Genomic DNA, 18463 nt, shown 5'->3' on the forward strand with positions numbered 1-18463 from the left:
GGATTTAATCAGAAAAAAATTTAAGTCATAAGAATGTTAGCTATTATTAGACATAGGAATGGCTCCTGAATAGTCCAAGTTTAGAATCAAAGGATAAAGGAATGTCAGGGGGAAAAGTCACTGGGAAGCCACTTGAAAACCACTTCTAGGGCAAACCAAAATAAACAACAAAAGTATTTGGGAAAGAAGATGACTTGGAATCCAAAGAAAAATGGTAAGCAAGGAAAAAACTACAATATATTCAGTACTAACTAAATGTTGACATCTAACATGCTGACATCTAACTAAACTGGAACTAAAAAGCCAGATTACCTGGATATAGGTATAGGCAAAAGTGGAGTGAAATAGGAGGCAAATGTAAGCATGATAAAATTCTTGCTTTATTTGGGAAGAAGTTATGATTAGTGATGAACTTTAGATTTTGATATAAGACTGTAGTGTGCTATACACAAAAGGAAAATGTGAAGAATGAAATAAGATACATAATTTCCAAGTGACCCAGATGATAGCAAAGAAACAAAGGAAACGGATACAATAAAAAATACTGAAAATAAAAGGATGAGAATCAACAGACAAGGCAAACTATGATTTGACAAGTTCAAATCATAATGAACAATTTTTCATTCTTTCTCAGCATGTACACAGCCTTCATGTGAATCTGTTGACTAACCAGATTCTTGATGAAGAAGGTTTTTGAAATATGTAGCAGCTATGACGGCCAAATAACTCTAAATGAGAAATCTAACTCTAAAAATACTAAGAAATTCTTCAGTGTTTCAGTCATACATTTTCTTTATATTAATTGAGATTTTAATCTTGGAAACACCATGCTATGTCTTATTTCTCATTTTATTGCCCCATCCGATCTTTATTTGGCTTTAATAACACAAAGGAGTGGCTATTACAGTGATTGCACTGAAGACTCACCCTTGGGGCCCAAACCCCAGGACCATCAGAGTCCCAGTGAGGCAACGGTAATTAACTTCTCCTCAACTAGGTCTCACATGTATCTTGTCCCATGACAGGAAAAACTCAGAATCAAGAAAAACTTCCACGAAAACAAACAGCATCTAAATTGTAAGACTAACCTGACTGGAACGTTTTTACCCTGAGGAAATAGCTTTCCACAATACAGATGATTGTTATGACAAAATTCCTATTATCATAGGTCGCACCCTTGCACTAATAAGGGCTCTGTTGGATTAAAAATATTAACAAAATGACAGATATAATGTCTCCATAATACTTATATATAATTTTACTATCTAATTATTTGGGGAAATAATCCATGTATAAGTAATCTCTCTCACAGCAAAAATTTTCTAATTAATCCAATAACAATACCCCAGTGCAGCTAAGAAAGAAAAGTACTAATTTCCCACCAAAAATCTAAAATATACATTTCCATTATTTCTGAAGAAAGTCAATTTTTTAAAATATACAACTTAGGAAATTTTATAACAAAAATAGATTGCTTACTTATAAAGCTGTTGTTTAAAAACAATAAATAAGGACACACACACACTATATTCAGTCTCAAATACTCTCATATACCTGTACACAGTGAAACCTGTGTTGATATTAAAATTATTAAGGATTGCTAATTGTTAAGTTCCTAAACAGCCTTCTAATTTTTAAACAGTAAAAGTTTGAATCTTGTAGGGTAAAGCAGGCTTGGCAGATGGGTGGAGAAAGAAGAACAACACACAAAGCCAAAAAAAATGCCTGGAATGTGACTGATTTTTGGACTTTGTTCAAACACATAGGGTGGCGCCTGCAGAGGAGGCTGCAGAGGGAGAGAATATAATAACAAATCAGATCTTGCTGTTTTAAATCTTAAACAGCAATTTTATAACAAACTGAAATAATCGTGAATTTCGTTAACAGTTTGTTCAAAAATAGTTCACCTTAAGTGCTCTCGGATATTTCTCTTGCCCTTATCACCTTAACTGGTCACTTGCCCAGAATGGGTTGTGTTTATAAATCATGAGATGCTTCTTCCATGACTTTAGTGGCCTCTAAACTCATGTGAAATTTATATGTGTAAGTCTTGTCCAAAATGAATCACATCTGTTTTCTTGGAAACTGTGGCCAATTTAAAACAGTCAATACAAAAGGAGAGCTAAAAATGCTTTTGCTGGCTTGTTGGTGCAGAATAAAAGGATACACAATTTTGACTCTATGGACAGTGCCCCATTATTTCTGCAGTTCTGATAGCAGCAAAAAGTACTAAAACTGAAATTTGGACGCATGTCGCCAAGCGGCAAAGTGGTTTCAATCATGAAGTAAAGAGAATCATTCTTTCTCTGTTACAACAAAAATAAAATCCCTCGTGCTAACTATGAATGAAAATTAGCAAGCAAAGTTTTCAGAGACCTGATCTGAAGGAAACTGTCATTAATTGTGACCAAGCTTATTATACAAATGGAATCATAGTCAATCAAGTCCAGCTCAAATAGCCCTGGAGAGCTAGAATACTTACATGAGTGTTTCCCTTTTTTATTCTTTTTATTCCATATAGTTCTTTAGACATCTTTGTTATTTTCTGATTCTTTCTTGTTTGTTTTGTGGTGTTTTATTGCACAGGAATTGATAACTGAAGAAAATACTATAATATTAGTTTTGGTAGGATAGTCTGTGTTCACAGCTACACTCCCAACAGGAATAAAAGAACAGAAAACAAAGATTTCCTTTTCACATCCTTAATACTTTAAGGAAGGGGCCACTTTTCAGCTAGCAGCTCTTGTGGTAATTCAGACACCCATGTACCTTCCCTCTTTCCACCTCACAACTCCACTGGTCCAGAGACAGGGTTCCTCCTCTGCTTCTTTTATTTATTTATATATTTTTTAGTTTTGTGCCATGGACCCATCTTTCATTCTGGTAAAGCCTAAAGGCCCTTTTCCTTTCTTTCTTTCTTTTTCTTTCTTTCTTTCTTTCTTTCTTTCTTTCTTTCTTTCTTTCTTTCTTTCTTTCTTTCTTTCTTTCTTTCTTTCTTTCTTTCTTTCTTTCTTGTTGTTCAAGTACAAGTGTACTTGACCCTGACCACTCCCTGCCACTCCAACCATCCCCAACTCCTGCCCTGCATCCTACCCACCTTTGGCTTTGTTCATGTGTCTAAGGGCCCTTTTTAAGCGTAACATTTTAAAATACATAAAACCCATAGGATTATAAAGGAAAGCAATTGTTATACATTATAGATTAATGTTCATTGACATAAATTTATCAAAATGTGTATAAAATGAATTTGTGACTAAATCCAGAGTAAATACAAGGTTGGGCAAAAGTAAGATTTATTTTTGTATTGGTTGATTTTTGTGTTATTATTTATTCATTATTGTATTATTTTTCATATCAACAACTGTAAACCTATTTTTGCCCTCCCTATATGTGTTTTTTTTGATTATCATTAAACAACTAAATCTAGCAGCCTAGATTCAATAACCACCAAAATTTTGAAGTAGTGATGAGGGTAAACAATATTTTGAAATATCTATAGCAACAGAAATGTGACATGAAATATCTGTGATTTCAACTGGCAACCAAATCACAAGTATTTTAATGATACGAGTGGGATTTTTTGACTGCCATCATGAGGGGAATAAATGCTCACTCACAGCTAGAGGCTAGTTCAAAAGTGTATCTTCTTTTCATCCACATTCACAAACCCCCTGAATTCTGTCCACAGGCCCCCAAGGGCTAAAGCCTGTGCTCTTTTACCCTCCAGTCCAGCAGGAGGGAAAGTGAAAATGAGAGAGGTTTTTCTCCTTGATAAATTTTGGCCCCCAAACGGCACGTGTGGTTTTTCACTGGCCAGAGTTCAATTATGGAGCCGCATCCCACTAGGAGGGAGATGAAGTGAGGGCAGGATAGGATTGGGCTAGTAGTTAACAAACAGGATTTATAAGATATCTTTAAAGATTACTTTCTCCAAATCATGCTTGGGCTTGGGTGTTGTAATTCATTAAATAAGTCAACAAATTCTTAGTCATGGAATTTGCCATGGAGCTGGCTTTGTCCTAGGTGCTGGGGGCATGTAGTCAGTAGCTGGATAAGGTCCTTTTGTTCATGGAGATTTATTATTATTGGGTTGCAGAAGTGGGAGAAAAATGCACAAACAAGGAAGTATATAATAAGTCTCACGGCATGATCTACCTGAGATACCGTCTAAGATCAATGAGGATTTAAATTTCTTGATTCAGATTTTCTTTTGTCTTAAGTCATGCCAAATATTTAGAGGGTCACAACTATTAAAAAGGTGAATAGAAAAAGCTCAGCCTGAGTAAGACCACCAAATCCTTAGGCATAGGCCCATGTTAAGGCATTGACTGTGTAGAGAATATTTTCTAGTAGTCCAGTCACTTCACAAATTTAAAAGGAGTCCAGCTTAAACCCTATTAGATCCTTAGCTCTTTAAACTTGTCTTTTCATTGTGTTTCTACCCTTTTACTGTTTTCATGCCTTTAGCTTTAGTTTCTGTGCTTTTTTTTGGTTTATTGGTCACCTTAATAAAATGTACTGGCAAGATGGGATTAAAATTACCATTACAGTAATGTTGCCTTTGGATCAAGTATTGTTATCTGGCTCTTGAGCATGGTAGCTCCAGAAACAAGCTGATTTTTTTTTTTTGCCCAATAGTAACTCATTAATGAGTTACAGTCATATGAGTTGCAGAGAAGCGGATAAGCGCCTGATGGAGCCCAAACAAATCCTGAAGGCAATGTCGAGGAGGAAAAGAATGATTGTCCTTGGAAAAAGATATTTCTAAGTGGAGTTCAGGTTTGGGCTGGGATTTTGGAAATAGTATTTCCACAGGTAGAGACTGAAGGCAATGGCCTTTCAGAAAACACTGTGAATAGAGAAATAGAAGAAAAATATGTTCTTGCAGTGATGACTGTTCTGAGGTGAGTATAATACAAGTTTCACAAAGAGGAATGAAGCTGGTCATGTCTGGAAAAAGTTATAAGGGTCAGATCGTGAAAGACCTTGATGTTCTGCCAAACTTTTGGTACATAAACACATACACATACACACACACACACACACACACACACACACACACATCCCTGGTAACAAAATAACTGATGATAGCAGGAGGAAGAGAGAGGATGGAAAGAAATAGGTTAGATCACCGCTGTGAATTCCAGGGAAGAGTGGATAAATTCCAGAATCAGGCATTGGCTACCAATGGGAAGTCAGTAGATTAATTGGAGAAATAATTTACATTTAGAAATATGAGATACTAAGAGCCATTTTGTTTTCCCTAATAAACGAGAAAGAAAAAATTAAGGGAGTAGCTTCTGATTGATTAACCCAGAGGGTAGTGATCCTGTTTAAACCACAGTGGGAAACAAAGGCAAGGGGCCAGACTGAGGGAAAGGAGATAATAGGCTCAGTCAGAGGCATTTAGGTTTGTTGTGCGAGCAAGATGTGCCTTTTGCACTCTGAGAAACAGTTGAGGCTGTAAGTCTGAAACTTAAGAGGGACCAGGGTTTGAGTCATAGGTCTCCTGGGAACTATTTGGGAAGTGTGAGTAAAATTAGTTAAAAAGGACTGTCAAATAGAACACCAATCAATTTTAAATCACCTAGGAATGCAGTTCCACTGAACAATTATGACCTTCTCATACCAGCTGCAAATTTTTTTAATTTAACTAAATAATAGATGAGAAAAAAGAAGCATCAAAAGATTCATTAGAGTAAGGTTTTTAAAATATACCCTGCTATATTTTCAGAAGTTTTATTTTCCATTTTATGTATTGATTTTTTTTTAAAACTATGACCACCACATCATAGTCAATAGTTTCATTTTAATATCAAAACAGAACAATTTCGGGCCTTCACGGATAAATACCTCATAAAGCAAAATTGGGGCACATGCCCATTACATTCCTGAACCAATCAGTGGCAAAAGGAAGGGGATTACCCCTTGGATCATAATATTCTTCCTGGAGGAAGAGTGAAGTAGTGGTTACCCAAACATAATCAGGATTCTCTTGGGGAAAAAAAAGGAGCAGACATTTTTGTGAAGACAAATGTATAAATGTGCCATTTTGTGAAGACAAAATGTAGTGTCCATTATATCATGATTATCTGGGTTAGTAAGTAAATAACAACCATAGAAGTTGCATTTCAATCCTGAAAATTGCATATTATTCTAAAATGTATTAGGTTTTTTTTTGAGTGAATAAAATTTATAAAGGATTTTGGTCTCCAGGGTTATTATTTTAGATTAGCATAAATCATCTTTACAAAAAAAATGCCCATGTAAAATATGTAGGGAATTGAACTGAATACAGCATTAGGAAATATATTGGAAGGTGTTTTAATGATTTTTATGATATATTTATAATATTTTAAGAATGTAAGTTTACTAGGGAGAAAAGTTGTTTGCTTTGTTTACTGGTGAACATCCCATGTCTAAAACAATACCTTCCGCGTGACAAAATTTCAATAAATATGTGTGCAATGAATAAATGAGGAAAAATTTTATGTCACATTAGTTGTAATGTTTATCCCCCTCTGACAAAAGAAAAAATGTCCTCTAAATATTTTAGATCTGATCATTAGTTAATTAATTTACTTTGATTCTACTATTCCTTTTTTGGAATGTTCTCATTTGTCCCTCAACTTCATCCAAAGTTCTGGGTTTAGTCATATCGGCTTATTTCCTTTCTTGACTTTCAAATATCTTGGTATAATTTGTTTGAGTGGGCAGAACTTTATTCTTTTTGATAGCTAACTTCCTTGAATTCCAGTTTCTAAAAGAAGCCCAAGGATTTATTATTGTACTAGTTTTCAAGCTTGATACAGTTAGTTTTCTCAAGTTTATTTCCATAGTTGTTCCAACATTTAAATTTCTTTCCTTTAGGGAAAGGAATTCAATTTAATCAACTTGTAATTATTCCCTCCAGGTTTCCTTCTACTATTAAAGGCCCATCTAAGTTTTCCTTATGACCCAGTATCAGATCTGATGTCTGCCCTGGGGAATGTTACCGTAGCCTTTACCACAGAGGACCATGCTAGGAGATCTCATTCTTTCTGAACTACTCTGTCATCAGTATTCTCATGGTGGTGTGTGCCTCTCAACCCATATCTTTATTTAAAATTGCTTCAAATTGGCTAAGGAAGAACTTCTCAACCTTCCTTCACTGTTTTAGTGATTTACATGATTTATATTTCTTTTTTTTTAATATTTTATTTATTTATTTTTAGAGAGAGGGGAAGGGAAGGAGAAAGAGTGGGAGAGAAACATCAATGTGTGGTTGCCTCTCTTGAGTCCCCTGCTGGGAACTGGCCTGCAACCCAGGCATGTGCCCTGACTGGGAATCGAACCGCGATACTCTGGTTCGCAGGCCCGCGCTCAATCCACTGAGCTACGCCAGCCAGGGCCATGATTTATATCTCAGTTATTGTTGTTTCTGGTGTTCTTACTGTTACCTTTAATCCAATTATTCTATCTCAATAATCCCATTACTATACCTTTATTCTGGATGTATAAAGGCATTGATTTTATAAATAATTATAGAATGTTCTTTCTTTCTTAAGCCAGTTCCTAGTGCCATTCTACTAGTTGCCAGTTATTTTAATAACATCTTAAATCTGGCCCTGAGATGAGACCTTCAGACACTCCTGATTAATTCAAAAAGCACATCAGATCATATTGGCACATTTGTACAAAAATTTTCTTACAAAGAATATAGTAATGTAATACAGATATTGCAAGTCTATCATAAAATAGTCATTAAAGAGTATAAATGTGACTTTCCACAGTAAGCAACTTTATGAAAATGAAATTATCTAAGATGGGCCTGGATATTATTATGTGAAGTGAAATAAACCAGCCAGAGAAAGGTAAGTACCATATAGTTTCACTTATATGTGGAATCTAATGAGCAAAATAAACTAACTAAATAGAAACAGATTCATAGACAGAGAACAGACTGAGAGCTGTCAGCGAAGAGAAGGGTTGAGGGCCTGGGTGAAAAAGTGAAGGGATTAACCAAAACAACAAAACAAAACAAATCGATTCATAGACACTGACGACCAGAGAGAAGAGGGGTGGGGCGAGGTAGAGGACACAAGGAGGATAAATGGTGATGGAAGAAGGCTTGACTTGGGGTGGTGAACACACAATACAATATACAGATGGCGTATTATAGAATTTTACCCCTGAGACCTACATAATATTATTAAGCAATGTCACTCTAATAAGTTCAATTAAAAATTAAAAAAATAGGCTTTCAAAAAAATCAAAGAAAGTGAGCATATAACAGTGACAGAAGAGGCAAAAAATTCAAATATTTTGTATTGGAAAGAGAAAAATAAGGGATAAAAGATTTGGGGAGAACCTAGGGAGGAATTAAATGAATGACTAAGTCTATTTAACAAATTAAACAAGATGATATTGGACCAATAACTAAGATAAGAAAATTATCATTTTATACAAACATAAAAGTGCGTCAGAGTTTTTATTAATTCTTTTTTATTTCTTCAACTAAAATATTTTGCATGTTACTATGTGTGAGTTTAGAAAAGTCAGAGATAAATAGCATGTGGTACTTGCCAAGAAGAAGATTACAATCTGAGAATGAAAGATAGTTTATATAAGATTTTTTTTCTATCTTTTATTGCATGTCCATGATAGAAATCATAATGAGTATGCTGAGAATGCAAAGAAAGTTTGGTAGAGGAGTCATACATCCTTAGACAAATGAGGGAATTATTCAGGGGTAAAAACATCCATTTATACATATTTGAATGTCATCTTAAGTGAAGTCATGCTGACTGCGCCAAGGCAAGAGTGTTCCATTGCTGTGTATATATCTCAAGCACAGACTGTGAGAGGAGAGCATTAGAGAGATAACCACAGGCTAGAGTGTGGATATCTTCATCCGAAGTTCAGCCTATAAAGCACAGAAACCTTGGTTCTTTAAATAGGACTGCCCAGAAAAATCACTGGAACACAGGTATGGTAGATGGCTAGCACCTTATTATCAGTTCAGTGGATGAAAAGAGAGCAAAAGATGAATTTAAACAAGACATTTGAGAGTTAGAAAGCTGCTGGGGTGATGACTTCTTCCACCTCGAAGAACTACAGATTATAGTGTGGATGAACAGTACATTTATGGCTGGAAAAAAGTCAATGCTATTTTCTTTTGGGATGTCCCCCCGCCCCATGTATGCTGCTGGTCAAGGTACTTCCTCAATGGTGCCTTCACTTACACCAGCATGCCCTAAATGTCCTACTGGCTATCTTCAAATTAACTTCAATAGTCTTACTTCAATGTCTTACTTTTTTTTAAATTGTGCATATCAAATTTCTTAAAAGAAGAATCAGATAATAATTTTTGTTTTCTTCAATATTTTTAAAAGGTACGTGTTTGAGTTTTACAGACATTCATGAGGAGAAACCATCTTATGACAGCATGTTCATATAAACACACTTTGGTATCTCCTGAGCTAAAACTGAAGTCTAGGTGTTCGTGAACTCTGTGCCACTTTTCAATAATTCTCATCCCTTTTTATCTGTGTTCAAAGAAAACCTCAGAGGAGTTCTCTACATTTGCTCTCTCGACTTTCTCAGCAACAATTCCCTCTTCAACCTACACCAATGTGGCTTCACTCCCAAGCATGGCCCATGGCATGTCATTTAACCTACTCTGGCCAAGGTCACTCACAATCCCCAGGACGCTAAATCCATCCATTTTCTCTCATCTTACTAGCCCTCCTAGCAGCATTTGACAAAGCTTGCCATTTCTTCCTTCCTGAAATGCTTGCTCTTCTTGACTTTAATGACACCACACTGTTTATAGCTCTCATACCCATCATTGTGGGTGATAGGTTTACATATTTCTCTTTACCATGGTTCTAATTTTCCTTTTCTATTTCCACTTATATCTATGCCTTATTTGTGATATACCTTAAATCCTTCTGGGAAGGAGACTGTATATGGTTAAGATAAAATGTTAAATAGGCAATCAACAGCATTGGTTGTCTTATGGTTAAAAAATGTCAGTGCAATGCAGTCAATAATGAAATAACTTTGTACAGTGACAGATAATTAATAGACTTACAATGGTTATCATACTGTAAGGTATATAAATGTAGAATCATTATGTTATATACCTGAAGCAAATATAATATTGTACATCAACTATAATTAAAAACAAAGTACCCATAACCATGAACCCAATTAAATGTAGCTGTTTCTCTAAGTGTTTTATCTAGAAAGATACACACCATCAACAGTGTCAGATAAAGAGTGTTTGTATTTATACACAGAATACATAAAGATGCACATATTTCTTATAAAATAAAAACTGGGCAAAATAAGGCCAACAATAAAATTCAGGCTCAAAGAAGCCTCAGAGACCACTGAATTCTTTCATGTAAAAACAGTCTATTTCCTTAGGGAAAAGTTCTCATTAACTTTGCAATCCACTAGCAGCTGATATAAAATATTCCTAACATGAATACATTGCACAACTTATCACTGTGGCCCTGGATGTAATCACAGAGCCCTCGGATATGAGCGGGAGCAAGTGGATTACAAACTGTGGCACTGCACCTTGCCTCTCACAAGGGGTGTCCGTTCTGCAGCCCACAGGCTGCTTGCAGCCCAGGATGGCTATGCATGTGGCCCAACACAAAATCGTAAATTTACGTAAAACACTGAGATCCTTTTGTGATTACATGTTGCAATGTATTTTATGTGTGGCCCAAGACAAGTCTTCTTCCAGTGTGGCCCAAAGACACCAAAATGTTGGACATCCCAGCGTCTAGGGTATGATTAGGTTAGGCCTCTCTAGGCAAAGGAAGCACAGCACTTACACAGTTACTTAAATAAATATCTTGCTTTGAATACATTTTGCAGGGAGATTATAAACTAAACAGTAAATGATCAAGAATAGGCAAATGGAAAATTGTACCAATAGGTGTCTCTAAATAAAGGTGAATTCTACTGATTTTCCAAAAGATTGGAAATGGAATGCTGACAGCTTCTTGTGACATTTTATTCCTCCTGAGAAGAGTAGTTACGTTCGCATCCAAAAGGTCAGTGCAATTCTTGGTTAAGAAAAATATTTAATAGAATTCGGAGGCACTGTCATGGAGTTTGGACTGCAAATATCTCTTCCTTGGATGGCTTTTCCAAGATTAAGATTATCCCAAAGACAATCCAATAACTGTTTGCTGAATAAATGTAGAAAAAATTCTCTTAAGTTAAAATATATAGAAGCCAATTTAGGAGAAAGGTGGTAATTAGGCAATGGGTATTTTTTCTGTTTAGTTAAAATTTATCAACATGTACTATGTATGAGAATTCTTGTTTTACTTGCTGACTTTCACCTCAGAAATTTACCTCCTGCAATCAGTCCAATGAAAATAATTAGAAATATGTACAAGAAATTATGGAAAGGGCATTGAGAGAAATGCCTGGCTCTCCCCGTAGCCTCAGGAAGCCAGAGACACACTTATGCTAGTGCGGTACTTCCAGGATGGAGGAATCAGGGTTGGGAGATATTGACAGATGGAAAAAAAGCTCTAATAAGTGTCTATTGTCAACAGCTAGGGCTTTAATGTACCAGGGATCTCCTCAAAAGACTGTGGAATGCTTCTCAGAATTTTTCTCTCAAGGATCAACTGAGAGAAGAATTCATCTGAGGGTCCTTTGGGTGGGAACCTCTCTGCTGGCATTATCTCTCTTCTTCATCCCCTTACAGTCTTCATGGATCAGTGCCAATTCTTGTGCATTCTTGGTTTCATAGCTAGAGAACAAGCCCTGCTTTGGGACAAATGCTATCAACCCAGAGTAAATTAAAATCAAAACAAAACTGTCTACTACAGTTGTCACTGGAATCAATAGTAGGTCTGGAGCATAAGAGCAGGATGTCAGTGGCATTAATGACAATAACTACAGTGCTTATTTTTAAATAAGGTTTAAAAATTGGGAAATGGCCAAATAAACCAAATATACATAAAATGGAGTTTGGTTACTTTTAATAAATAGCCTATATGCTAAAATATTTTACAACCACTTAAACATGTTTTAAAAAAATATTTATTTCTCTTGGAGATTGTTCCCATATTAAGTAAACAAACAGATAATAAAAATCTTTACAGGTATTAATCATTTGTATATATGCATAAAATAATTTAAAATATATATGAACATATTAACAGTAGTTATTTATAGGTAGTAAGATTGTGGGTTACCTTCATTTTCTCTCCTGTGCTTTTCCACATTTCCTAAATGTTTTCCCAAGGGCATGTAACATTTTAGTAAGTAAAAATCAATCCAAAAATCTTCACTATATAGAAGTCATTCTATATTCCCACTCTCTAGGTTTTGGAAACTTACGGACTCATTGTAAAATATTTTCTCAACCAAACATTTAACATATGTCCAAAAAGCCCATGACAAATTTGACTGTGTTTGACTGGGGTATGTTGCTTCAGTTACTGCCTCCCCATCTTTCACTGAGTGACTCTACAACTCGAGGCTGTGTTCTTGAGCATCAGAAGTTTCAAGTACATGAGAGCATATTCATTTACTTAATTTCTCCTTGATGCAGTTACGAAAAACAGAGGAGCCAGAATTTTTATAAGTGAGTTGAAAAAAATTAAGCAGTCATTCAATCTTTTTTGCATGAAAAAAACTTTCAGAATTATGTCCTGAGAAATAAGAGGTACCCTATACTGCAAAACTGTAAAAGAAACTTTATGGTTACTGATACTCCATAGTCACTTAATTTGGCCCAGAACCTGATGTCACATGATCACATTCTCCTCGAGGGCATGATATCCTCTCCAGTTCAGTTTCTGCTTTTTTCCAAAGTACTCATGGGGTAAGGAACTAAGGGTTGAGAACATGTTCAGTCTATCTGAACAGGTGATGCTTATGGCATCAAAGATAGTAAAAAACCAAGGAAATCAGCCATGGTTAAGAGAGTGAGAACAACTGGTTTGGGAAGCAGCTTACATCACAGCTGAAAGCTACAAAATGCTAGCTGTACCCTGCTGAGAAAATGACAATGGCAGAAAAGAAAAAAACTAATTGGGCTTGTAGTATCCAGAAATAGAGTGACTTTTCTCGAGCAGTGCTTGGACTAATGGTGAGTTTAAGGGGGAAAAAGAGTTAGAGTTTGTGCCAGATTGAAAATATAACTCAAAAAGTTATTTTCTAATCTTTGAAGCAATAGAAAATAGTGCTTATGTAGCAAATGGACTTTTTCCTGTTCCATTTTATTCCTTTCATAGAAAGTTGACCATTAGTAAGTCACTATATGATAGAAATTTTGAAAATTTCTATCATATAGTGATAGAAAGAATCACTATATTGATTCTTTTCAAGAATCAATACTTGATCTTGACAGTAGGATCAGGTAGGTAAATTTCATTTCTTTATTGAAAGCTTACAACTAGCCCTGGCTGATGTAGCTCAGTGGATTGAACATGGGCCTGTCAACCAAAGGGTCGCTGGTCTGATTCCCAGGCAGGGCACATACCTGGGTTGCAGGCCCAGTCCCCAGAAAGGGGTGCACGAGTGGCAACCACACATTGATGTTTGCCTCCCTCTCTTTCTCCCTCCTTCCCCTCTCTCCAAAAATAAACAAATAAAATCTTTTTTAAGAAGGAAAGCTTAGAACTAAGTCCCCAGAGTCGATAAATCTAAGTGAACAAGAAATTGCCAACCTGTCAGAGGCACAGTTCAAAACACTGGTGATCAGGATGCTTACAGAACTGGTTGATTTTAGCCACAAATTAGAGGAACACGTGAAGGCTAAACTAATTGAAATGGAGGGAAATGCACAGGAAAGCAATAGTGATAGAAAGGAAACTGGGACTCAAATCAAGGGAGCAGACCAGAAGGAAGAAAAAAATGACCAAACAGAAAAATATGAAGAAACAAGAATTCAAAAAAATGAGGAGAGGCTAAGGAACCTCCAGGACATCTTTAAATGCTCCAACATCCAAATTATAAGGGATACCTGAAGAGGAAGAGGAACAGCCACCAGTGGAAAACTTATTTGAACAACTAATAAAGGAGAACTTCCCCACTCTGGCAAAGGAAATAGACTTCCAGGAAATCCGGGAAGCTCAGAGAGAAGGAACACACCAAGGCACATCATCATTACATTAGCCAAGATTCAAACGAAGGAGAGAATCCTAGAAGCACCAAGACATAAGGAGACAGTCACCTACAAAGGACTTCCCATCAGACTGTCAGTGGATTTCTCAAAAGAGACCTTACAGGCAAGGAGGGGCTGGAAAGAAGTAATCCAAGTCATGAAAACCAAAGACCTACAACCAAGATTGATCTATCCAGCAAAGCTTTCATTTAGAATGGAAGGACAGATAAAGTGCTTCTCAGATAAGATCAAATTCAAGGAGTTCATCATCACCAAGCCCTTATTATAGGAAATGTTAAAGGGACTTATCTAAGAAAAAGAAGATAAAAAATAGGAACAGTGAAAGAACAGCAAACTCACAGATATCAACAACCACACCTAAAACAAAAGCAAACTAAGAGGACAGCTAGATCAGGAGCAGAAACATAGAAATGAAGATCACATGAAGGGTTAGCAACAGGAGAGTGGGAGAAGGATAAGGGGGTAGAAGGTACAGAAAATAAGTAGCATAGACAGTAGATAGAAAATAGATAAGGGGGAGGGCAAGAATAGTAGGGGAAATATAGAATCTAAAGAACTTGAGACACATGGTCATAAACTAAAGGGGGAAATGGTGGGGGAGGGGTATGCAGGGTGGAGGGGAATGAAGGGGGAAATAGAACAACTTTAATGGCATAATCAATAAAATATATTTTTTTGAAAAGAAGAAGGAAAGCTTATAACTAGGTATCTTTGACAGGAGTGCCTATTCCAGTCAGTTATGATTCATTTATTCAATATTTATTTTTGCATGTCTATACAATACTAAATATCATAATTGCCTCTGAAGACAAAGACTTAAAATGTGTAATTTTTGTTATGAACCCCTCATATAAAAGAGGAAATCATGATGTAAAGGATAATAATGCAGTACCATATGCAAATATGAGGGTCGGAAAGAGATGGTAGACTAGTAGAATGTAGAAGCCAAAAGCAGGACTCAGGAGCCATTTGCCCCTTTTCAAACTTTTTTTTTTACCACCCACTTCCAATTTGTAACACTTACTTATTTCTTAATTTTCTCATCTATAAAATAGGGATGATAATAATACATTTGCTTTTAATAATCTAAACGAGGGTTCAGTGCATTAATATGGGTTACATATATGTAAGTCAAGGTATACAAAGAACAGTGTCTTGTATGTACAAGATATTATGTGTTAGCTAAAACTATGACAAAATCTGAAGTTGAGAAGAGGATAGAAGTTTTCTGGGAAGAATTTGGAAGTAAAGATTTAACCCAGGAGGACTCCAAAAAAACCAGGAATTGGTGAGAATGAGAATCTGATCTAAAATTATTATAGGCCATACAAGTCATTTTTAAGGAAAAAATAGCAACAAAATGTATAAAAACTCAAAGCTACTTTTGTGAGTGGGGATAGATATACATTTGGGGATCAAGTTTTTTTACAATACACTGGTGATATATATTGCTGCTACCTCTCACATTAAAATAAATCTAAGACACAGATCATTTGATTTTCATTATCTCTAACTTTGCAATGGTCAATATCTATGTAAATATACTGACTTTGCTTCTAAACATGTCTGTGATTGCTGAGTCATTAAAAGACTACACCATCTTTAGTTAAGTTTATAGGAATTGGTCCCAAGTATTTCAAATGAAGTTCATTTGATTAAAAGCTCTTTTCTGTGATTCTGTTCCTGTTCTATTTGTTTAATTAGTTTGTGTTTGTTTGTTTGTTTTAAGTTTCAGTTGTTGATAGTTGTGAGTTGTCATTTTATTATTCATAGTTCTGATCTACTTTTTTTTTAGATAAGTCCCTTTAACATTTCATAGAATAATGGCTTAGTGATAATGAACTCCTTTAACTTGACCTTATCTGAGAAGCACTTTATCTGCCCTTCCATTCTAAATGAAAGCTTTTCTGGATAGAGTAATCTTGGATGTAGATTTTTGCCTTTCATGACTTTGAATACTTTTTTCCAGTCTCTTCTTGCCTATAAAGTTTCTTCTGAAAAATCACCTGATAGAGGGCAGGGGTACAGGGAGAATGGGGAGAAAGGTACAGGGAATAAGAAGCCCAGATGGCAGGTATAAGATAGACAGGAGGAGGTTAAATAGAAAACAGATAAGCCAAAGAACTTATATGTACGACCGATGAAGTTGACCTAAGGTGGGAGTGGGGAATGCTGGAGGGAGAAGGGGTGCAGAGTGGAGGGTGATAATGGGGAGAAAAAAAGGGACAATTATAATAACTTAATCAGTGAAATATACTTAACAAAAGCTCTTCATTTATGTATTTAAAATAAAGTGTACTTAAAATTTAAAAAACTATCGTGTGCTTTTCATGTTACTAGTCCATTTAACAAAACCCACAATGTGCTGAATATTGTATTACATGCATTTTAATGTCTTAGCTGTCCAACTGAGTAGGTGTTAGAAGAGTGTAGCTTATCCTGTACCGCTATTTGGAGTTATGTTCACAGTTTTTGTATATAAGAATCTTCCTACTATTATCCTTGTTAAATTATTTCCAGTTATTTTGGTGATTATGGGATAGGGGCATGGAAAACTGGTAGAAAATAGGCCTTAATTTGAACTAACAGCTGGTGGTTACACATGTAATTAATGGGGAAGATTGTTCACTGGGGTTTATTTTAGAAGCAATCCATCCCTGCCAAAGAAAATGGCAGCCCTGAAAATTCACATTTTCAAATAGCCAGTTCATTTGGCTGCCATAAATTTGTGGCTGTAATAGATTTCATTTTTATACTGCATGTGTATGAGTCAGACTTTATACAGGACATAGAGTTTTATTATGATTTAATAATAATTCTCTGGTTTTGATACAGATTAAATGAAATCTGTGGCATATCCTCTCAGATATAAAATTGTATGTCTTAAATATATTAAATTTGTATTTCCCTACACTGTTGAGACAGTTCAGTAGCCATAGGTACTACAAGTTTGTCTATGAGGTCCATGGGTGACTTCCATGCCACAGTCCATTGGAACTCTGACATTTTTGTAATTAACCAAAGTATTCAGTTTCAACCAGTTCAGTTCTAAGTTGGTCTTTGCCCAAGTATTCAATACTTTAGTGATTAAGAAGCTGAATTTTATTTTCAAGCACATGCTTCAGTTTCTAGAAGCCATGCTACTAAAATAATTTGATAGCTAAGAATTTACTTGTGGGGGGATGGTTTTTATAGAATAGTATGGTTTGTAGAGATTTTTCAGTTCAATAGTCTGTATGACACTATTCTCTCTATGCAACATTCCCCTGTCCTTACATGACAGGTTCCTTTCCTGGATTTCTGCCTAAATATCACTTCCTAAGAAGCCTTTCCTGAAGGATCTATGTAGTAGCAACTACCAGAACGTTATCTGTCTCCAATTATTTTGACATATTTATCATATGATACCTAACATTAACATATTTTTATTTATTGTTTGTTCAGTTATAGTTGTCCCACCTTTTTCCCCACTGTTCACCCTACCCCATCTCCCCACTCCCACAGTCAATCCCCCCATTGTTTCTGTCCACCAGTCCTTCATTCCTGTTCCCTTGCTTGTCCCTCCTTCTTTCCCCCATTATCCTCACCCCATCCGCTCCCCTAAGGTGTCTGTCCATTTGTTCTTTATTTCCAAGTCTCTGGTTCTATTTTGCTTGCTTGCTGGTTTTGTTCATTAGGTTCTATTTATAGGTGAGATCATATGGTATTTGTCTTTTACCACCTGGCTTATTTCACTTAGCACACAGGTGGCAAACACAAAGTCCACAGGCTGCATCCATGCCTCCACCTTCTATTATCTGGACCAGTACTACCTGGTAGCAGCGCTGAGCTCTTGCTTAACTGTTAAGGAGCAGTTACATTCATACAGTTCTAAAATTACACTTGGTCATTTGAAATCAACTACAAGGCTGATGTGGCCCCCAGTGAAAAATGAGTTTGACACCCCTGATTAGCATAATGCTCTCCATTTCCATCTATGCTGTCATGAAGGGTAGGAGTTGTGCTTTCTGTTGTATAGCATTTCAGTATGTAAATGTACCAGTTTTTTGATCTACTTATTTACTGATGGGCACTTAGGGTGCTTCCAGCTCTTGGTTATTTTAAATATTGCTGCTATGAACACTGAGGTGCATGGGTTCTTCTGAATTGTTTCAGTGTTCCTAGGGTATAGTCCCAGCAGTGGGATTGCTGGATAGAAAGCCAGTTCCATCTTTAGTTCGTTTTTTGGATTTTTTATTTTTTAGGAAATTCCATGCTGTTTACCGCAGTGCCCCAAATATACAGAAACTGTCAACTGTTATATTTTTGCTA

Source organism: Artibeus jamaicensis, unplaced genomic scaffold (assembly GCF_021234435.1).
Source record: "Artibeus jamaicensis isolate MK-2021 breed Jamaican fruit bat unplaced genomic scaffold, CSHL_Jam_final scaffold_474, whole genome shotgun sequence".
NCBI classification, from domain to species: Eukaryota; Metazoa; Chordata; class Mammalia; order Chiroptera; family Phyllostomidae; genus Artibeus; species Artibeus jamaicensis.